At 39.5% G+C, this 23,998-nt stretch overlaps 1 protein-coding gene across 1 annotated transcript in view; it reads left to right on the top strand.

Annotated features, from left to right (window-relative positions):
• The first annotated feature begins 17,311 nt into the window (after nucleotides 1–17,311).
• LOC137282211 (calphotin-like) overlaps nucleotides 17,312–23,998 on the top strand; it is a 92,689-nt gene continuing 86,002 nt past the window's right edge. Inside the window, exon 1 of the mRNA XM_067813956.1 lies at nucleotides 17,312–17,376. The gene's annotated coding sequence lies outside the window, so the exon portion shown is untranslated. The remainder of the gene's footprint in view (nucleotides 17,377–23,998) is intronic.

Raw genomic sequence — 23,998 nt, forward strand, 5'->3', positions numbered from 1 at the left:
CATTAAGATCACCCATTATAATGCAAGGTTTCGGAAGTTGATCATAGAGAGCTTGCAGATCAGTCAGGTGAAGTGTTGAAGAAGGCGGAATATAGAGAGAGCATAATGTAAGGACAACATGAAGTGTGAGTCTCACTGCAACTGCTTGGAGATTAGTTGTAAGTGGTATATGGCTGTGGATAACATTCTGCTTAACAAGGATTGAGGACCCACCAGTGGCCCTTTCACCCGAAGGTGAGAAATAATGATAGGCATCGTACTGACGTAAATGGAAAGTATCTGTCTGTTTCAGATGAGTTTCCTGCAGACAGAACGATGATGGTGCCAGATCTTGGACTAACAGAAGTAACTCATTATAATTACTCTTCAGTCCTCTACAGTTCCATTGTACTATATGTTTGGAAGAAATTTTCTTTTTGGTGGATTGATTGGGGATCTACCCCTCGCTTTCTTGGAGGGCGACAAGCTCTGTGCCCTGTGGTGGATGTTTTCTGACACATCCATGTCCTCGAGTGAACCATATTTATTGAATACTTTTATGCGATTATCTGAACCCTTGGGTAGTCTACCAGTCTTTTTCCCATTATCTGTTCTCGGTTTGACAGTACTTTTAGACTTTGAATTTGTTTCAGAAGGAGTCTGTTCTGTAGATTGTGACAATCGTTGTTCTTCAGACTGAACTGTAGAAAGCACACGGGCGTTCACATTTGTTTCTGAAGTCTGAGTAGATTGTTCAGGCGTGGTTTAACCCAAGTCAGGTCTGTTTGACACACAATCGATGAAGTTGAAACCTTAGGCATGGTTTCAGAAGGTACTCTGACCACTGATGCATAGGTTGCATTAGGTATTGTTGATTCCACAATCTTTTTAGCATCAGCATAGCTAACGTTTTGAGTGAATTTTACTTTGTTTATTTCCATTTGCTTTTGCCATATTTTACATTCTTTGGAAAATGATGAATGATTGCCTGAACAATTCTTGCATTTTTTGAAAGTGCTACTGCAGTCTTCCGTTACATGAGATGTCTCGCTACAATGAGCGCATGTCACTGGCTGTGTCCAGGTGTTAACTCCATGACCATATTTTTGGCATCGAAAACACCTCAACGGATTTGGGATATAGACTGCAACTGCGATATTACAGTATCCCACTTTAACAGACTTGGGGAGAGTTGGAGATGAGAATGAGAAGAGGTATGTGTTTGTGTACATCAATTCGTTGTTTTTCCGGGTAGTAAATCGTCGGACATATGTCACACCTTGATCTTTCATTTCAGACGCAATGTCCAGCTCCGACATGTCAGCTAACAAATGGTCTCTGTCTCTTATGATGCCTTTAGAAGTGTTCAAGGTTCTATGGATTCAACTTGAGCGGAGTCTTGTCAACAGTGTCAAGAATAAGGAAACGTGGCCAATTTTCTGTTATAGTGGATTCATTCTCTTCATTGTCGTTGTCAAGTTGCCGCTTGGTCTTTTTGGAGGGAGTTTTGGTAAGCCACAGTGAGCTTATAATTGTTTCATCATCCGAGCTCCCCACCCACCACGGAGTATCACAAGGACAATGCTAAAAACAAACGGATCTCCAGTTTGCAGCACCAAGGATACCCGGATGATATACTCAAGCAGAAAAATTAAAAGTGCAATCATTCCACCAGACTGGCCCATGAGCCACCGCCTTCTGGGCATACGACGCTAGGCAAAAACACGAAAGTGTATAGTTCAAATGAAGAAGGTCAAAAAATTCGCCAAGACTTAAAAAGATACAATTTCCAAATGTTTAACGTTACATAATGTAAAGCTCAGGGCTTGGCGTGACCAGCCGATTGGTTGAACCGGGCCCATTCAACCACCCGTCTAGGTGAAGTCAGGGCCAAAGTGGTGTATTAGGCAATAGGAACATGGTTGCAGGCCCCTATTGCCCTCAACCACCAGGAACCCCTCCTTCACCGACACAGGGCCGCAACCCACGGCAAACGGGTTGGTGGACCGAATATCCCCCCGGGTCCACAACGGGGGTGTCGGCGAGCTCTTAGCGTTACCCAGCACCCACCACGAGGAGGTGGCTCGCCACAGGTGCCATTCTGGCCCTGCGCTTCGACATCAACTTCAATGGTACACCAACGTTCGGGCCTGGAACCTGCCGAATTGGCGTAGAATCTGGTTCAGTGATGAATCACGATTTCTACTGAAACGACGTGATGGATGAATGCGGGTGTAAAGACATCGACGTGAACGTTTCGCTGACGCTTCCATTCCCCAGATGGATACATTCGGCAGTAACAGGAGAAGTGATCTGGAGTGAGTGAGTGAGTTCAAATGTAAAGTAACTGTGGCAATATTTCAGCCACATCGTGACTAAAACAATATATAGAGTAACAATAATGAAAGATTGATTATATAATCCTGTCAACAAAGGACAGTAAAATGACTAGAATATCACAGTTATACAAGTAAAACTAGAAATGAATTCTAAAATATTTAGCAACAAAATATAAAAATAGGCTATAGATCGCCAACAACGGAAGGTAGATCACCACACTAGGGACCAAGGGGACTTACAGTACCTTTGCTACCCGCATGGACCCTAGTTGGATTTACATCATCCCTTCAGCTGATGGCGACTGTAGGAAATTTTAATCAAAATTAGAAGAACAAGAATATTACATCTAAAAATCCTGGTATGTTTACACTGACTTTGAACAATGTGGGACTTACGCACCCTCTCAGGAGGACAATAATTTTACAATACTTCAACCCCCTTCGAGGGTACCACTAACAGCTCAACTTCCTAGTCTAACTACCAAACATTAAAATACATCTATCTACAGAACATATTCTTCAGAATTCAACTAAGAAATCAATTTCCTTTAAAAATCCAATAATTAAATGAGAACTAACTGTGTTAGAAAGATCTTTAACTGTTTTAACAGTAAAATATTTCTCCCATGTGATGGAGAATTCAACACAGTCAAGCAGTATATGCTTGACCGTGACTCTCTCATCACAAGGGATACAGAACGGAGGATCTTCACCTTTTAATAAGTATTTGTGAGTATATCTAGTATGGCCAATACGACATCGTCGCATGATGACCTCTTCAGATCTGGACTGACAACCCAAGTAGGTGTAACCAATGTAGGGTTTTATTTCATGTAATTTATTGATACCTACTTGAGTGTCCCACCTCTTCTGCATCAGATCACGGATGTAAGTTCCAATACTAGCTTTGTAATCCGAGTAAGGAACAAGAAGTGGTGTCACAGATTTGTTGAGTGCTGCCTTGGCAGCAAAATCGGCCATTGTGTTACCAGAAATGCCTACGTGACTGGGTAACCAGCAGAGGACGATGTCGCACTGGCCAGTAGCAAGACCATTATATAGTCCAATAATTTCTATTAAAAGTGGATGTTTACACGATAAGTTTTTATTAGCCTGAGGGCAAGAAAGAGAGTCTGAATAAATTATATACTGTTTATGTTTAGGGTGTCTTTCAATATGTTTAAGAGCCGTTAATGTGGCATTTGCTTCAGCTATGAAAATAGAGGCATTGACCGGTATTCTAGGCGATATTGTTGTAGAACCAAATGACAGTGACACAGGCCACAGCGCCACCGTCCTTGGACCCGTCTGTGAACATGGATTTGTAATTAACTGATTATATCCTTGTTTGTATTGTAATTCATTTGTTTCGGATTTCTTAAACATTGTCAGGGTGAGGTCAACCTCTGGCCTAACCAATTGCCAAGGAGGAGACGAAAGAAGGGAAGGAGCTATATTTTGTAGCTTAATGCCAGCAGCAGAAAGGAAAGGTTTAATTCGTCTTCCAAGAGGCGGAATGAGAGAAGTTTTTTTCCCATACAAATCCTCGTACAGAGGATTAAAAACGCAGTTGTATGCAGGGTTGGATTCATTAGAAAACAGTTTTGTAACATACTGCAAAGAGAACTTAATACGCCGATGGTTCAAAGAAGGCTCATCGGCTTCAACATAAAGAGTGTCAACGGGAGAAGTTCGAAAAGATCCAAGACAAAGTCTTAGACCGTGGTGATTAATAGAATCTAAAAGTTTCAGGTTGCTTTTGCAGGCTCCGCCATATACAACGGAGTCGTAATAAAGTTTGGATCGCATAAGAGCTCGGTATAGTTGGAGGAGGGTTTTCTGGTCTGCACCCCACTTTGTATTAGATACAACCTTCAGCAAATCGAGGGCCTTCAGGCATTTATTTTTTAAACATTTAATGTGTGGTCGAAATGTTAAACGTTCATCAAAATTATGCCCAAGAATTTTGCTTCTTTAACAACTGTAATAGGTGTGTTATCTAGATATAGTTCGGGGTCTTTATGAGGTTTATACTTTCGGCAAAAGTGGATGCAATTAGTTTTGGATTTTGAAAATTTAAATCCATTTCTATACACCATGTATCAATCTTATTTAAGCAAAGCTGGAGTTGTCTTTCAAATGTGTGCATGTTTTTCCCACGACAAGAAATATTAAAATCATCCACGAAAAGTGATCCATCTATTGAATCATTTAAAACCTTGGGTGCACCCGTGGCGAGCCACCTCCTCGTGGTGGGTGCAGGGTAACGCAAGAGCTCGCCGACACCCCCGTAGTGGACCCGGGGGAATATTTGGTCCACCAACCGTTTGCCGTGGGTTGCGGCCCTGTGTCGGTGGAGGAAGGGATCCTGGTGGTTGAGGGCAATGGGAGCAGGATCAGTGTTCCTATTGCTCAACACACCACTTTGGCCCTTACTTCACCTAGACGGGTGGTAGAACTGGCCCAGTTCTATCAATCGGCTGGTCACGCCAAGCCCTGAGCTACAACTATTTCATGCTCAAAATTTATGAAACTGGTAATTTGTTTTTTCATGCTTGGCTCTTTGGAGATTGTAATTTGAAATTCATCATTTTATATATGTTTTTGCCTAGAGTCGTATGCCCAGAAGGCGGTGGCTCATGGGCCAATCTGGTGGAAATATTAATCCTTTGATTTTTCTACTGGAGTATATCATCCGGGTATCCTTGGTGCTGCAAGCTGGAGGCCCGCTTGTTTTTAGCATTGTCCTTGTGATACTCCGTGGTGGGTGGGGAGCTCGGATGATGAACCGTTTAAAACCAACTATGGCTTACGAAACCCCCATTAAAAAAGCAAAACGTCCACTAGACCCTGATGACGATGATAATGAACACAGACCGACCCAATCAATTGACTACTGGCCACGCTTTATAGTGATCGAGACTCATGATAAGACACCACTAAAGTTGAACCCGTTTGCAGTATCGAAGGCTATTGAAGGCATTGCGGGTGATGTAAAAAATGTTAGACGCTTGCGTTCAGGAGCTCTTCTCATTGAATGTAGTAAACGACAGCAAGCTACAAACCTGATGACAACTGAAATGTTGGTAGGAATTCCCGTATCAGTCTCAGCTCACGGGACGCTCAACACTAGCAAAGGCAAAGATCAAGGTCTCATGCATGTCAAAAGGTTTACAACCCGGAAAAATAAAGAAACTGTTCCAACAAACACATATTTGTTTTCTTTTTCCTCGCCAACTGCTCCAAACTCTGTGAAAGCTGGATACTGTAACATCGCTGTTGATACCTATGTTCCTAACCCATTAAGGTGTTTTAAGTGCCAAAAATTTGGACATGGAGTGAATAGTTGTACATTGTCTGTCACGTGTGCTCACTGTGGTGAGCAGACACATACAACAGAAGATTGTACCAACAACTTTAAGAAATGCGTTAACTGCGCCGGAAGTCACTCGTCTTTCTCAAAAGACTGTCCAGTTTGGAAGCGGAACATGGAAATCAACAAAATCAAATATACTCAAAACATTAGCTTTGCAGATGCAAAGAAACTTGTCCAAAGATCAGACTTATCAGAAACTTATGCTTCTGTTACCAGAACATCGCCTTCGCCAACCGTGAATGTAATCAAGTCTTCTGTTTGCTGTCAAACCAACTTAACATGGATTAATACTGACACTCCTCAGACTCTGCTACCTGAATCATCCACTCAAACGGCAGACGTACTTCCTGAGCCCATGGGTGTTCAGGATGTACCTTGTACACAGGAGAAATTATCTCAGACAAATGCAAAACGGACGTCTCAATCCAATGTGAATGAAACTGAAAAAAAACAAGCTTAAATCCATATGTGAATCTTCACAAAAGGGTAAAAGTGGAAGAGCCTCAAAAGGGTCTAGTAACAAAATCCAACTTTTTAATAAGTTCGGATCCTTAGAAGATATGGATGTTTCCGAAAACGTCCATTCTAGGGCACATAGCTTGTCGCCCTCCAAAAGAGTGCGGGGTAGATCCCCAATAAATCCCACCAAAAGATAGTTTATTCCAATAATGTTGTACAGTGGAACTGCAGAGGAGTGAGGACTAACTTACATGAATTACAGCTATTAGTCCAAGATGTTACACCTTCAGCGATATGTCTCCAGGAGACATATTTAAAACAAACAGATACATTTGACCTTCGTCATTATAATGCATATCATTGTTTTTCACCTCCGGGTGATAGGGCCACTGGCGGATCATCCATTGTAGTCAGACAAAACGTTATTCAAAGCCCTGTTTCACTTAATACTAATATGCAGGCTGTTGCTGTGAGAATTACTTTACATGTAGCGTTTACGCTATGCTCTCTTTACATTTCACCGTCTTCGACGTTTGCCAAAACTGATCTTCAAGCTCTATATGATCAGCTCCCGAAGCCCTGTATTATAATGGGAGACTTAAATGGGCACAACCCACTCTGGGGTAGTGTAACTACAAACACTAAAGGTAAATTGTTGGAGGACTTTTGTTCTGACAATGATTTATGTATTTATAATGATGGTTCCAAAACATATTTACACCCCGGTACAGGGACTTATTCTGCTCTTGACTTGTCACTCACAAATTCAGAACTACTAAATGAATTTGAATGGTCAGTCCACGATGATCTCTGTGGAAGTGACCATTTTCCTACTGTACTAAAATCTGTAACTCCATCTGATGTTCCTCCATCATCAAGGCGGAATTTTAAAAAATGCTAACTGGGCTTTATATGAAACACTGTGTGCTGAAAAACTTAAACCGGAACGTTTTATTGACGTTCCTGATGCTATTAAATGCTTTTCTGATGAATTGAACTCTATAGCTGATGAGTGTATACCAAATTCCTCTGCAGTTCCCCATATTCGAAAACCATGGTTCAACGATGAGTGGAAACAAGCTAGGAAGGCAAGGAAAAAAGCAGAACATTATTTCCGTCGCCATCCTATGGTGCATAATTTAAATAAATTTAAAATTCTAAATGCTAAAGCACGGCATACTTTTAAACAGAACAAACGCCAATCTTGGCAAAATTATGTATCTAAAATAAATTCTCGGACACCCATGTCAAAGGTGTGGAACATGGTCCAGAAAATCAAAGGTAAAGGTACTAAATCTACCGTCCATCATCTTAAACATGGAGATCAATTGCTTACTGATAAATCAGATATTGCTAATAAACTAGGTGAAACCCTTGCTAAACATTCTTCCTCTTCAAATTATGTACCAAAATTCCAGCAATATCAAAAACAACAAGAAAAGAAAACTATTAATTTCAATTCCGATAATGGGAAAGATTATAATGAAACGTTTTCTATTCATGAACTCCATACTGCACTTGATCAAGCTCATGATACTGCTACAGGAGCTGATAACATACATTATCAACTCCTGAAACATTTACCAGAATCCTGTCAGGAAACTCTCCTAAATATTTTTGATAATATTTGGACATCGGGTAACTTTCCTCCTTCATGGCGTGATGCCATAGTAGTACCAATACCTAAACCTAGACGTGATCATACGGATCCATCTAATTATCGTCCGATTTCATTAACTAGCTGTGTTTGTAAGACCATGGAACGCATGATAAATAATCGACTTGTTTGGTACTTGGAAACAAATAATCTCATAACAGATATAGAGTGTGGTTTCCGCAAAAACAGAAGTACTGTTGATCACTTAGTGCGTTTTGAATCATTTGTTAAAAATGCACTAATTAATAAACAACATGCTGTGTCTGTCTCTTTTGATCTCGAAAAAGCATATGATACTACGTGGAAATTTGGCATCTTAAAAGATTAACATGACTTTGGCTTGCGAGGTCGTTTGCCTCAATTTATAGCCAACTTTTTAAGTGATAGACAATTCCAGGTCCGCGTGGGTTCTACCCTGTCTGTGTCACACTAGTTTTAATTCTTATTGTGATACTCTAGTTGTTTTACTGTCCTTCGTTGACAGTTTTTTACCATATGCATAAATTCCTTTTTCCAAGAATGTTCTCGTGACGATATATCGCCGATGTGACGCTAAATATTAACTCACTCCCTCTACCCTGTCTGATCATTACAATCAGGATCAGGGTGTTCCTCAAGGCAGTATTATGTCTGTCACTCTTTTTAGCATCAAGATAAACAGTTGATCTAAAGTTTTAAACGATTTAATAGATGGATCGTTATTTGTGGATGATTTTAATATTTCTTGTCGTGGGGGCACCCGTGAACGGCCACCTCCTCGTGGTGGGTGGGTCATGCCAAGAGCCGTTCAAAGCCCCGTGTGGACCCGGGTCAACTAGGTCCATAGCACCCCATTGCTGGTTGCAAGGAGCAACCGAATTGGGCAACCTGTTGGCCGTGGGTTGCGTCCCGTGTCGGTGGAGGACGGTAGTCTGGTGGTTGAGGGTAGCAGGAGCCTGAACCGTGTTCCTGTTGCTCAGCACACCACTTCGGCCCTTACTTCACCTAGACGGGTGGTAGAATCGGCCCGATTCTATCAATCGGCTGGTCACGCCAAGTCCTGTGTGTATGGACTATACTTATTTGTCATCACACAAATGGGATTTGTTAATGTTAACCATTGGGTCTTGGTGAAATTGTTCATAAAAGATGTTTAAACTTTTGAACAATGATGTTTTGCACTTTGCCTAGAGTCCTATGCCAGAAGGCGGTGGCTCATGGGCCAATCTTGTGGATTTGTTATTTGTAACTCTTCTGCTGGAGTATATCATCCGAGTATCCTTGGTGCTGCAAGGTGGAGACCCGCTTGCTCTAGCATTGTCCCTGTGATACTCCATGGTGGGTGGGGAGCTCGGATGATGAAATGAAAAAACAATAACCATGGCTTATGAAACCCCCTACAAAAAAACAAAACGTCTTGAAGAAGATCATACTGATACTGACCTTAGACTGTCCAATCCTACTGAATACTGGCCACGTTTTCTAGTTGTTGAGACTGAAGATAGAACACCCTTGAAATTAAACCCTTTTGCTGTGTCGAAGGGTATCCAAGGCATTGCTGGGGACGTGAAAAATATCAGAAGATTACGTTCTGGTGCACTCTTGATTGAGTGTACCAAAAAGCAACAGTCAACAAACCTGTTGAACACTAAGCCATTTGTCGGCATTCCCGTCACCATCACGGGACACAAAACGCTCAACACGAGTAAGGGTATTGTACGGGACCGCGATAGATTACTCGCTGACATGTCAGAATTAGATATTGCCTCTGAAATATCAGGGTGTTCTTTATGTGAAACGATTCTCAACTCGTAAAAATAATGAAACTGTCACAACCAACACTTATCTGTTTTCCTTTTCCCTACCTTCTGCTCCAAGATCACTCAAGGCCGGCTGTTGCAATCTAAATGTTGACACGTACATTCCGAATCCTCTCAGATGCTTCAAATGCCAAAAATTCGGACATGGTGTAAATTCTTGTACATTATCCGTTGTGTGTGCTCGCTGTCGTGAAAAGACACACACAACAGAGGATTGTGACAGTTCTGTTACAAAATGCACCAACTGTTCAGGGAATCATCCGTCTTATTCTAAAGAGTGTACTGTTTGGAAACAGCAAATGGCAATAAATAAGTTTACACAAAACATCAGCTTTGCTGATGCAAAGAGACAAGTATTAAGCTTAGAACAAACAGAAAGTTATGCTTCCATTGCCAGAAGAGCGCCAGAAACAGCATCTATAGTACCTACAGTATCCACTAGCTGTCAGACAAACTTGACTTGGGTCAAAACGGATTCCCCAAACCTTTTCTCACCCGCTACATCTACTCAAACACGAGAATCACTTACTGGTACGTCCCAAATACAATTAGAAACATCCCCTGATCTAGAACCATCATCTCTGTCATCGACAAAGTCTCAGCAAAGTGTCACTAAAAAAAAAATTGAAGGTAGACAGCAAGGTTCTTCAAAGAAACTGAGTGGGAGAGCCCCGAAAGGGTCACAAAATAAAATTCAGTTATTCAATAAATACGGATCGCTTGAGGATATGGACGTGTGTGAAAACGTCCATTCTAGGGCTCACAGCTTGTCGACACCAAAAAAGTGCGGGGTAGATCCCCAATAAACCCCCCAAAAAGATAGGTTATCAGAATAATCTTTTACAGTGGAATTGTAGAGGTCTAAGGACTAATTTTAATGAGTTGCAGCTCTTAGTCCAGGATTTAACACCATCAGCTTTCTGTCTGCAGGAGACCTATTTAAAACAGACAGATACTTTTAACCTGCGTCATTACAAGGCATATCATTGATTTTCACCTCCGGGTGACAGGGCCACGGGAGGGTCTTCCATCCTAGTCAAACAGAATATTATCCATAGCCCTGTTTCACTTACTACTGATCTTCAGGCCGTTGCAGTGCGACTAACTTTGCATGCTGCGTTTACATTATGCTCTTTCTATATTTCTCCGTCATCAACGTTTCACAAAACCGATCTTCAAGTGCTGTATGATCAACTCCCGAAGCCCTGTATTATAATGGGAGATCTGAATGGACACAACCCACTCTGGGGTAGTGTAACTACAAACACTAAAGGTAAATTACTAGAAGAGTTTTGTTCTGATAATGATTTATGTATTTATAATGATGGTTCCAACACATATTTACACCCTGCTACAGGGACTTATTCTTCTCTCGACCTGTCAATCACAAATTCAGAATTACTAAATGAATTTGAATGGTCAGTGCCCGATGACCTCTGTGGAAGTGACCATTTTCCTACTATTCTAAAGCCTGTAACGCCATCTGATGTACCTCCATCATCAAGGCGGAATTTTCAAAAGGCTAACTGGGCTTTGTTTGAAACACTGTGTGCTGAAAAACTGCTATTAAATGTTTTTCGGATGAACTAAATTCCATAGCTGATGAGTGTATACCAAATTCCTCTGCGGTTCCACACATTCGAAAACCATGGTTCAACGATGAATGCAAACAAGCTAGGAAGGCAAGGAAAAAAGCAGAACATTATTTCCGTCGCCATCCTATGGTGCATAATTTAAATAAATTTAAAATTCTAAATGCTAAAGCGCGGCGTATTTTTAAACAGAACAAACGCCAATCTTGGCAAAATTATGTATCCAAAATAAATTCTCGGACACCCATGTCCAAGATATGGAACATGTTCCAGAAAATCAAAGGTAAAGGTACTAAATCTGCTGTCCATCATCTTAAACATGGAGATCAATTACTTACTGATAAATCAGATATTGCAAATAAACTGGGTGAAACCCTTGCTTAACACTCCTCCTCTTCTAATTATGTACCTAAATTCCAGCAGTATCAAAAACAACAAGAAAAGAAAATTATTAATTTCAATTCTGATAATGGGGAAGATTATAATGAACCTTTTTCTATTCATGAACTCCATACTGCTCTTGATCAAGCTCATGACGCTGCTACAGGAGCTGATAACATCCATTATCAACTCCTGAAGCACCTACCAGAATCCTGTTTAGAGACGCTCTTATATATTTTTGATGATATTTCCTTCTTCATGGCGTGATGCTATATTTGTACCCATACCTAATCCTGGACGTGATCATACTGATCCATCCAATTATCGTCCGATTTCATTAACTAGCTGTGTTTGCAAGACCATGGAACGAATGATAAATAATCGACTTGTTTGGTACTTGGAAACAAATAATCTCATAACAGATATACAATGTGGTTTCCGTAAAAACAGAAGTACAGTCGATCACCTAGTGCGTTTAGAATCATTTGTGAAAAACGCGCTGATTAATAAACAACATGCTGTGTCTATCTTTTTTGATCTTGAGAAGGCATATGACACAACCTGGAAATATGGGATTTTGAGAGATTTACATGATTTCGGTTTCCGAGGTCGTTTGCCTGAATTCATAGCCAAATTTTTAAACAACAGACAATTTCAAGTCCGAGTGGGTTCTACCCGTCTGATCATTACAGTCAGGATCAGGGTGTTCCACAAGGCAGTATTTTGTCAGTCACGCTTTTTAGTATAAAGATAAATAGTTTATCAAAAGTTTTAAAGGATTCAATTGATGGATCGTTATTTGTGGATGATTTTAATATTTCTTGTCGTGGGAAAAATATGCATACTATTGAACGGCAACTGCAGCTGTGTTTGAACAAAATAGATAAATGGTGTCTTGAAAACGGCTTTAAATTTTCTAAATCCAAAACTAATTGTATACATTTTTGCAGAAAATATAAGCCACATAAAGACCCTGAACTATCTCTAGATGCCACTCCCATTAAAGTTGTCAAGGAGGCCAAATTCTTGGGCCTAATATTTGACTCACACCTAACGTTTCTGCCCCATATTTAATCTCTGAAAACTAAGTGCCTGAAAGCACTTGATTTGTTGAAAGTGGTGTCAAATTCTAAATGGGGAGGTGATCAAGCTACCCTCCTCCACCTATATCGATCGCTTGTCCGTTCTAAACTTGATTATGGCTCCATCGTATATGGTGGAGCCTGTAACAGCAACTTAAAATTATTAGATTCTGTTCACCATCAGGGTCTGAGACTTTGTCTTGGGTCCTTTAGAACTTCTCCTATCGACAGTCTATATGTTGAAGCCGATGAACCATCCCTTACACAACGCCGTATAAAATTATCTTTACAATATATAACAAAGCTATACTCTAACGAATCTAACCCTGCATATAACTGTGTCTTCAATCCTCTTTATAAGGATTTGTATAGCTAAAAATCTTCTCTTGGTCCACCTCTTGGGCTCAGAATAAAGCCGTTTATTGCTGCTGCTGGTATAAAGCTGGACAATATAGCTCCTTTCCGTCTTCTTTCCTCTCCCCCTTGGCAGTTGGTTAGGCCACAGGTTGACCTAACTTTAACATCATTTTAAAAAAAAAATCAGAAACGAATGAATTACAGTATAAACAAGAATATAATCAATTGAAACATACATATAACAATTACAAATCGTTATTTACAGATGGGTCCAAGGACGGTGGCGCAGTGGCTTGTGCCACTGTCATTGGATCCAGAACAATATCTTCTAGATTACCAGCAAAAGCTAACGCCATATTAACAGCTCTTGAATATATTCAAAGACACCCTAAACGTAAACTGTATATAATATATTCCGACTCTCTTTCTTGCCTTCAGGCTATTAAAAATATTTCTTGTAAACATCCACTTTTAATTGAAATTATTGAACTGTATAATACTCTTGCTACTGGTCAATACGACATCGTCTTTTGTTGGTTACCCAGTCACGTAGGTATTTCTGGGAATGTGATGGCCGATCTTGCTGCCAAGGCAGCACTGAAGAAATCTGTGACGCCACTTCTTCCATATTCAGATTACAAAGTTAGCATTAGAACGTATATCCGTGATGTGATGCAGATGAAGTGGGACACTCAAGTAGGTATCAATACATTACATGAAATAAAACCGTATATTGGCTACACCTACTTGGGTTGTCAGTCCAGATTTGAGGAGGTCATCATGCGACGATGTCGTATTGGCCACACAAGATATACACATAAATATTTGCTTAAAGGTGAGGATCCTCCGTTTTGTATCCCTTGTGATGGACGAATCATAGTCAAGCATCTCCTGCTTGACTATGTTGAGTATTCTATTAGAAGGGATCAGTATTTTAATTCACGAACTCTGAAGGATCTTTTTAATAACACAAGCTCTCATTTAATCATTGCATTTTTAAAAGAATTAGATTTATTGACCGAATTGTAAATAGATAAATATTATATTATTGGAAGTTTAAATTCATAACTATTGTGCTCCTGAGAGGGTACGTAAGTCCACAAACATTCAAAGTAAATTCTAAATTTCCACCTTTTTAATCGTAGTATAAGTGTTTTTTATTGTATGGCTAGATTTCCCAAATTGCTGACGGCTGAGGGGATGATGTAAATCCAGCTAGGGTCCATGCAGGTAGCAAAGGTACTGTATGTCCCCATGGTCCCTAGTATGGTGATCTATCTTCAGCTGTTAGCAATCTATAGCCCATTTTTATCTTGTATTGTCCTCTGTAGATAAATTGTTTTAGGTATAGTTACTAGTTGTATATTATATCATCTGTGATATTCTAGTTGTTTTACTGTCCTTTGTTGACAGGTTTTATAATAGACATATATTTCATTTCAGTATTAAATGTTCTCGTCACGATATGGCTGAGATATTGCCGATGTGACGTAAAATATTAACTAACTCACTCACTCACTCTTGTCGTGGGAAAAATATGCATACTACTAAAAGGCAACTACAGTTGTGTCTAGATAAATGGTGTCTTGAAAATGGCTTCAAATTTTCTAAATCAAAAACCAATTGTATACACTTCTGTCGTAAATACAAACCTCATAAAGACCCAGAACTATTTCTAAGTGGTGCCCCAATCAAAGTGGTCAAGGAGGCCAAGTTCTTGGGCCTTATTTTCGATTCACATTTGACCTTTTTGCCCCATATTAAATCCCTTAAAGCCAAATCCCTGATGGCACTCGATTCATTAAAAGTTCTTTCTAATTCAAAATGGGGAGGGGCTCAAAATACCTTTCTTCACATATACAAATCACTGGTGCGATCTAAACTTGATTACGGCTAAATCGTATATGGTGGAGCTTGTCAAAGGAACCTAAAACTACTTGATCCTGTGCATCACCAAGGCCTAAGACTTTGTCATGGTTCTTTTAGAACTTCTCCTATCGACAGTCTATATGTCGAAGTTCATGAGCCTTCTCTCAACCAACGCCGTATAAAACTATCTTTACAATACATTACAAAATTAGCTTCTAATGAGTCTAATCCTGCATTTAATTGTGTCTTTAATCCTCTTTATGACGAGTTGTATAACAAAAAGTCTTCCCTTGTTCCGCCTCTTGATCTCAGAATTAAGCTATTTCTTGCTGCTGCCAGCATTGAGCTGGATAATATAGTCCCTTCCCGTCTTCTTTCTTCTCCTTGGCAATTGGTTAGGCCCCAGGTGGACCTATCATTGACCACATTTAAAAAATCAGAAGCGAATGAAGTACAATATGAACAAGTGAGTGAGTGAGTTAATATTTAACGTTACATCGGCAATATTTCAGCCTATCGTGACGAGAACTCTCAGGAGGACAATAATTTTATGGTACTTCAACCCCTTTCGACGAGGATACAGCCACTAACAAGCACAGTTACGAATTTAAACTTTCAATAAGAAAATATTTATCTATTTACAATTCAGTTGATAAATCTAATTCTTTTAAAATACAATGATTAAATGATAACTTGTGTTATTAAAAAGAACCTTCATAGTTTGGGAATTATAATACTGATCCCTTGCGATGGAATACTCAGCACAGTCAAGCAGGATATGTTTGACTGTGATTGTTTCCAGTATAAACAAGAATATAATCAATTAAAACATAAATATGGGAGTTATAAATCCTTATTTACAGATGGGTCCAAGGACGGTGGCGCTGTGGCTTGTGCCACTGTCAATGGATCCAAAACAATATCTTCTAGATTACAAGACAACAGTTTTATTTTTACAGCTGCAGCTGACGCCATATTAACGGCTCTTAAATATGTTCAAAGATACCCTAAGCATAAACAGTATATAATCTATTCCGACTCTGTTTCATGCCTTCAGGCTATTAAAAATACTAGTATTTCTTGTAAACGTCTACTTTTAACTGAAATTATTGAATTGCATAATACTCTTGCTACTGGCCAATGCGACATCGTCTTCTGTTGGTTACCCAGCCGCGTAGTTCTTTCTGGTAACACAATGGGAGATCTTGCTGCTAAGGCAGCAATCAACTCATCTGTGACACCACTTCGTATCCCATACACTGATTACAAACCTAGCGTTAGAAATTACAGCCGTGATCTGATGCAAAAAAAAGAGGTGGGACACCCAAGTAGGTATAAATAAATTACATCCAATAAAACCGTATATTGGTTTCCCCTACTTGGGCTGTCAGTCCAGATTTGAAGAGGTCTTCATGCGGCAATGTCGTATTGGCCATACAAGATATACTCATGAATCCTCCGTTCTGCATCCCTTATGATGAAATAATCACGGTCAAGCATGTCATGCTTGACTGTATCGAATATTCCATCACAAGGGATAACTATTTCAAATCAAGAACTATGAAGGACCTTTTTAGTATAGTAAGTTCTGATTTAATTATTACTTTTTTAAAAGAATTAAATTTGTTGAATGACTTGTAAATAAATAAGTATTTTATGACTGGAAGGTAAATTAGTAACTGAGATTGTTAGTGGCTGTATCCTCGAGGGGGGTTGAAGTACCGTAAAATTATTGCCCTCCTGAGAGGGTACGTAAGTCCCAAAACATTTTTAGCCGTAGTATTTCTGTCATTTTAATTTTTGGCTAATCTTGCATACAGTCGCCAGCAGCTGACGGAATGGTGTAAATCCCGCTAGGGAGCATGCAGGTACTGTAAGTCCCCATGGCCTCTAGTATGGTGATCTACCTTCCGTTGTTGGTGACCTATGGCCTGTTTTTATATTGTATTGTCCGAATAGTGATATTAGTTTTAACTTTCCACGCTAGATTTAATTCAGATTTTGATATTCTAATTGTTTTACTGTCCTTTGTTGACAGGTTTTACAACATACATATATTCCTTTTCATTGTTAAATGTTCTCGTCACGACATGGCTGAAATATTGTCGATGTGACGTTAAATATCAACTCACTCGCTCGCATGATAAAATGGGAAATGTTACTATTCACCCACATGTTATCTCCACTTGTGGACATTTCAAAAATTGTATTAAAAAATCCATAAAAGTCGAACGTCCTGTAACGCACGATGATTCATCATTATACGAAATCGTCAATGTTGAAAATCGCCTGCGGGCAACTTTCCGTTATCTATCTGGAAGACGCTGAAGCGGATAATCAGTGTTAACAAGAGATGGGATTCAAAAGATTGTCAGTGATATGTCAAAGGTTTTGCCGACATTGATGCAATGAGTGTTCAGGGTGTGTCCCTGTATGTAGTGTGTTTGATCTTGTCCAGTTTCAATTGCTTGTAACTATACATGATGGTAAGTAATAGTTTACACTTTATTCCGCCCTAGATTCAGAAAATTTCCTATCCAGTTCATTATCCTGTCTTGATGTTCTTCTACAAGTGTGAAAATGCGCTTCGGGAACGTATGTTTGATAAACGTATGTTTTATGATATGTGTTGGTGGAGATTAATCTTCGTTTTCTATGCAAACGTTACAGTTTTAGCCTCTCGGTCTAAAAAGTCATTTTTTATCTGTCGCGAAATCTGAGATTCACGCAATATTTCGCATAATATATGACTCCTATGTCACCTGAACATACAATATTCGTAATTAGTGGTTGACTGCAATATGATGTTTTTCATACGATAGTTATGTCAGTTTTTCCATACATGAGTATAACTGGTCAAGCCTAATCTAACCAAATCACAGAACAATTACCCTGCCAGTGACAGTCTGCATTGAAAGTCGTACTCCTTGAAGCATATGATGACTACAATACTCTGTGTTCACAGAGTAGGAATCATACTTTGAGACTGACCTCGCTATGTTTCTCCATCCTACTTATTTTCTCTGGCCCAGATTTGTCATTCTAAGGCAATTAAAACTTGATAAATATTCTAAATCAACAAGTTGATGACAACTCATAGTTTTGATTCACGTGCTCAGTGATGCACTTTTCTCAAGCTGACTAGTCCTTAAGGACGAAGTAGCAATAATGTAGGTAGAGATGAAGTAGAGCAATCGTGAATGTTTCAAAATCGTGTATGTTTATAGCGGAAACAGAGTGGTTTATACACAAATAGTTCGGCTTGATTTGTTAACTGTGATATCAATATATAAGTAATGCATAAAACAGGTGAGTGAAATACAAATATAATGCATGCATTATTACAGATATTGAAATAAGTACATCTTTGTAAGCAATTAAACTGGAACATGTCTATACGATAAACGACAATAATCGTGAACGTACATAGATAACACATATCAGCGAAATATAAGCCTTAAGTCACGTGAAAAAAAGTTACATTAATGTTAACATATATTAGAAGGAATATACGGTATTCGCACTGCTGAATACAGTGCTTCCCTATCGATAGCTTTCTTACCACTTGCGATAGGTGTGCTGACAGAAATATATATATATACCTCTCAGCTATATAATCAGCGACTATATATATATATATATATATATATATATATATATATATATATATATATATATATAAAATATACCTCTCAGCTATATAATCAGCGACTATATGTATATAGAGAGGTATATATATATTTCTGTGATGCACTTTTCTCAAGCTGTGGATATATATATATTGTCGCTGATTATTTACAAGACTGATTATTTACTGCTGACTGGGGAAAAACAAAACACTCAATAAACATAAAAAAAGTACATATAACAGAACGAATGTTAACAACACGGTTTTGAATTACCCAAAATGTTGAACTGTAATGCGCACTTCGCTCAGATTTGTCACAGTGACGGTTTAGCCTTTGTATCGATTTGTCCTGAAGTGTTTTTACTTCAACCGTGACGCAGGCAGAGTTTAATAGTATGATATAGTAACACTTTTTATGGATAGATAACTGCGACCTTTCGGTCTAGATCCTAATACCGTTGGCAAGCTAATGCAAGTGTATGTGTATGTGTGTGTGTGTTTGAGCGCGCGCGCGTGCACGAATCTATGAAGTGAGCGATGTGTGTCTAGCGGATGGACGGGTGCGTGTAGTCGGTACTGTATGAGGTGAGAGGGATGGGTGTGAGGTTGATGAATAATTGAGTAATCGCTTTGAAGTATGCATTTGTGTGGATGTTGGATGCAAGAGTAAATATGTAAGTGTTTGTTGTTTGTGAGCTTTACGTGTGATTATGGCACTTGTTCTGGTGTGAAAGCATAAGGTTTCCCCATCATGCTCAATTTTAATGTATATTTATATATTTCATATTTATATGGTTTTGCGATATCATTCAACATCTCCCATAAGCACTATGCTGAATTATACATTTTTAACTAGTGCTACATTGTATTTTAACCTTTGTAAATGTGTTTGGTGAGACAAAATAAACACCTCCTTCTCACTCAGTAACAGTTTGGATGAAAACATTTCGTCTGAGAAAGTGGAGCGACTGTCCATGAGAACATTGCAGCGGTGTAGATGATGTGGTGTGTCTGAAACTTCTTGAGCTATGATGGTGATGTTGCTCACTTGTCCACAAATGGGGATAAGTTCTCCGACATATTTTAATGCCTAACTGGTTATAATCCTTTCCGGTTGAGTGAACAAAGTGCCTGACATCTAAAGTCACACATATGCCATGGGCTGTGATAAGCCACTAGGATGGGCACAAAATAATGACACGAAGGGGACCATTTTTCTCTAGAATTTCTCTAGGATTTCTATAGAATCTAGTTCCGGCATTATGTAGGTGTGAGAAGACTCCCTTACATTTTGTACAATGTAAGAGACCGACATTATACACTATTAGGATAAGGCACCCGTGGCAAGCCACCTCCTTGTGGTGGGTGCTGGATAACGCTAAGAGCTTGCCACCCGTGTGGACCCGGGTCAATTAGGTCCATAGCACCCCATTGCTGGTTGCAAGGAGCAACCGAATTGGGCAACCTGTTGGCCGTGGGTTGCGTCCCGTGTCGGTGGAGGACGGTAGGCTGGTGGTTGAAGACACTGGTTCCAGGAATAGCGTTCCTTTGTCCAACACACCACTTTACCCCTTACTTCACCTAGACGGGTGGTAGAATGGGCCCGATTCTACCAATCGGCTGGTCATGCCAAGCCCTGTGCATGGACAAATATGTTGCACACAATATGATTTATTCCACTATGTATTGTATTGTTTTGGCGATAAAGATCGGTTGAAAAACGTAATTTCTGACTCATTCTTTTGCCTAGAGTCCTATGCCAGAAGGCGATGGCTCATGGGCCAATCTGGTAGGATTTATCTTTTCAAGATTTTTCCTGCTTGATTATACCCTCCTAGTATCCTTGGTGCCGTCTGCTGGAGACCCACTGACATAAGGCATCGTCCATGTAGACACTCCATGGTGGGTGGGGAGCTAGGAGGGTGAATCATATTTGCTATAACCATGGCACCCCCACAAAAAAAACAAAACGTTCACACGAATCGGATGATTCTTGTTCTTCGGATGATGATATTTTACTATCTCAAAACAAACTTGATCATTGGGCACGATATCTTGTTATGTGTTCTCCTGATGGCAGTCCTCTCAAGTTAAATCCCTTTGCCATTGCAAAGGGCATTGAAGGAGTAGCAGGTGACGTCAAAGAGATAAAAAAGCTTCGATCGGGACATTTACTTATCGAATGCAAAAAACAATCCAATCACAGATTCTCCTTTCTGCACTAGCTAACGTTCCTGTTGAGGTTTCACCTCATAGAACTTTAAACACCTGTAAAGGCATTGTCCGCGATGTTGGTCAATGCCTCTCAGATATGAATGTGTGTGACATTATTTCAGAGCTACATTCGCAAGGTGTTATTGATGTGAAACGTTTTAATTTCAAGAAAAACAATGAAATTAAAAATACTAACACTTATTTATTCACTTTCGGTGTTCCAACGCGTCCGGACTCGCTAAAAGCAGGTTATTGTCATCTAAGGGTCGATGCATTTATTACAAATCCACTGAGATGTTACTGTTGTCAAAAGTATGGACACGGCTCTAAATCATGCCGAAACCCAGCTGCTTGTCATCAATGTGGCGGAACATGTGAAAACAGTGGATTGTGTGACAAATCCCCGTCTTGTGTCAATTGTTCAGGCAATCATCCTTCTTCATCTAAAGACTGCCCAGTGTGGAAACAGCAATCCAAAATTTCACGCGTCAAATATGAACGCAATATCTCTTTCCAGGATGCAAAAAAGATTGTTCTTGCCCAAGAAACTCCAGGGCCATCCTATGCTGCTACTGTCTCCGTTTCTACTCCAGCTTCTAACACAGCCCCACGAACCATTTCAGTTAATACAATGGGTTGCCAGACAGAATACACTGAGTCCTCTGCTCCGTTATTACTGTCTACTAATGCTCATGTCACATCATCTCAACGGACATCTGCGTCACAAACTGATCATCATTCAAATGAAAAGAAAACAAATCCAAATGTAAACTATTCCAAGCAAAAGCAACGTTCAGATCGTGTGCCCAAAGCACAGAAAAATACTGCTTTTCTCTTCAATAAATTTGGCGTGCTAGAGGACATGGATGTTTCCTCTCCTCAGAGCACCCGTTCCCGGAGTCATTCTCCGAAGAAGAAAGACCGTGAACGATCTCCTATAACTCCACCATAATGTCTAAAAGTACATTAGTTCAGTGGAATTGTAGAGGTCTTAGGAATAATTTCACTGATTTACAGCTCTTAATTCAAGATTTTTATCCATCGGCTATATGCTTACAAGAAACGTACTTCAAAGACACTGACAAGTTTGATGTCAGAGGCTTTACTTCTTATAATGTCTTTTCACCTCATGGAGCTAAAGCCACTGGTGGTACATCAATCCTAATGAAACGTGGTGTCATCCATAGCCCTATCAACCTTACTACTCCTCTTCAATCTGTTGCCGTTAGAGTAACTTTACATATTGTTTTTACATTGTGCTCTCTGTATCTTCCACCGTCTTCATCTCTCCAACAATCTGAAATTCAAGCTCTCTATGACCAGCTCCCAAAGCCCTGCGTTATCATGGGGGATTTAAATGGACATAATCCACTTTGGGGTAGTTCTCAGACCAATACTAAGGGGAAGATCCTAGAAGATTTCCTTTCTAATAATAGCTTATGTGTATTTAATGATGGCTCCCAAACATATTTACATCCCGGTACTGGTACTTACTCTGCTCTTGATTTATCGATTACAGACGCACAACTGCTAAACGAATTTGACTGGTCCGTTCACGAGGACCTCTGTGGAAGCGATCACTTCCCTACCATTCTAAACCCTGTAACTCCTTCAGATGTCCCTCCCTCCACAAAATTGAATTTTAATAAGGCCAACTGGTCTTTATTTGAAATGCTTGCCATTAATAATTTAAAATCAGATGTGTTTATTGATGTCTCTGACCCTATACAATTATTTTCTGATGAGCTGAAAAAGATAGCCGATGAATGTATTCCTAAGTCCTCTATGAACCCACACATTCGAAAACTATGGTTTAATGATACCTGCAAACAGGCCAGAAAGGCACGGAAGAAGGCCGAACATTATTTCCGTAGGCATCCCACAGTCCATAACTTGAACAAATTTAAACTTTTAAACGCAAAAGCATGGCGGACTTTTAAGCAAAATAAACGCCAATCTCGGCGAACATATGTCTCTAAAATCAATGCACGTACCCCATTTTCGAAAGTGTGGAATATGATCCAGAAGATCAAGGGTAAGGGTTCTCGAGCTAGCATTCACCACCTAAAAGACGGAAACCAGCTACTAACAAATAAATCCGATATTGCTAATAAACTTGGTGAAACATTGGCCAAACATTCTTCTTCAACGAATTATGAACCTCAATTCCAAAAGTATCAAAAACAGCAAGAAAAGAAATCTATCAATTTCACTTCCGATAATGGTGAAGATTATAATGAGGTATTTTCAATTAACGAACTCCACACTGCTCTTCACCAAGCTCATGATACTGCCACAGGAGCTGATAACATACATTTTCAACTCCTGAAGCACTTACCTGAATCATGTTTAGAGATGCTCTTACATATTTTTGATGACATTTGGACATCTGGATCATTTCCTTCATCATGGCGTGATGCTATTGTTGTTCCCATACCGCAGCCTGGACGTGATCATACCGATCCATCGAATTATCGGCCAATTTCGCTAACAAGCTGCGTTTGTAAGACCATGGAACGCATGATAAATAATCGACTTGTTTGGTACTTGGAAACCAATAACCTAATTACAGATATACAATGTGGTTTTCGTAAAAATAGAAGTACTGTCGATCATTTAGTGCGCTTGGAATCTTTTGTCAAAAATGCCCTTATTAATAAACAACATACAGTGTCGATCTTTTTCGATTTAGAAAAAGCTTACGACACATGGAAACATGGAATTTTAAAAGATTTACATGACTTTGGCTTACGAGGCCGTTTGCCTCAATTTATCTCCAACTTTTTAAATGACAGGCAATTTCAAGTCCGCGTGGGTTCTACCCTGTCTGATTATTACAGTCAGGATCAGGGTGTCCCGCAAGGTAGTATTTTGCCTGTCACATTGTTTAGTATAAAGATCAATAGTTTATCCAAGGTTTTAAATGATTCAATAGATGGATCACTCTTTGTGGATGATTTTAATATTTCTTGTCGCGGAAAAAATATGCATACTATTGAGCGGCAACTGCGGATGTGTCTAAATAAAATAGATCAGTGGTGTCTTAAACACGGCTTTAAATTTTCTAAATCAAAAACCAATTGTATACACTTTTGCCGTCAATACAAACCCCATAAAGATCCAGAACTGTTTTTAAGTGGCACCCCCATCAAAGTTGTCAAGGAAGCTAAATTCTTAGGTCTCATTTTCGATTCACATTTGACGTTTTTGCCTCATATTAAAAACCTAAAAGCAAAATGCCTGAAGGCACTTGATTTATTAAAGGT

Source organism: Haliotis asinina, chromosome 1, assembly GCF_037392515.1.
Source record: "Haliotis asinina isolate JCU_RB_2024 chromosome 1, JCU_Hal_asi_v2, whole genome shotgun sequence".
Lineage (NCBI taxonomy): Eukaryota > Metazoa > Mollusca > Gastropoda > Lepetellida > Haliotidae > Haliotis > Haliotis asinina.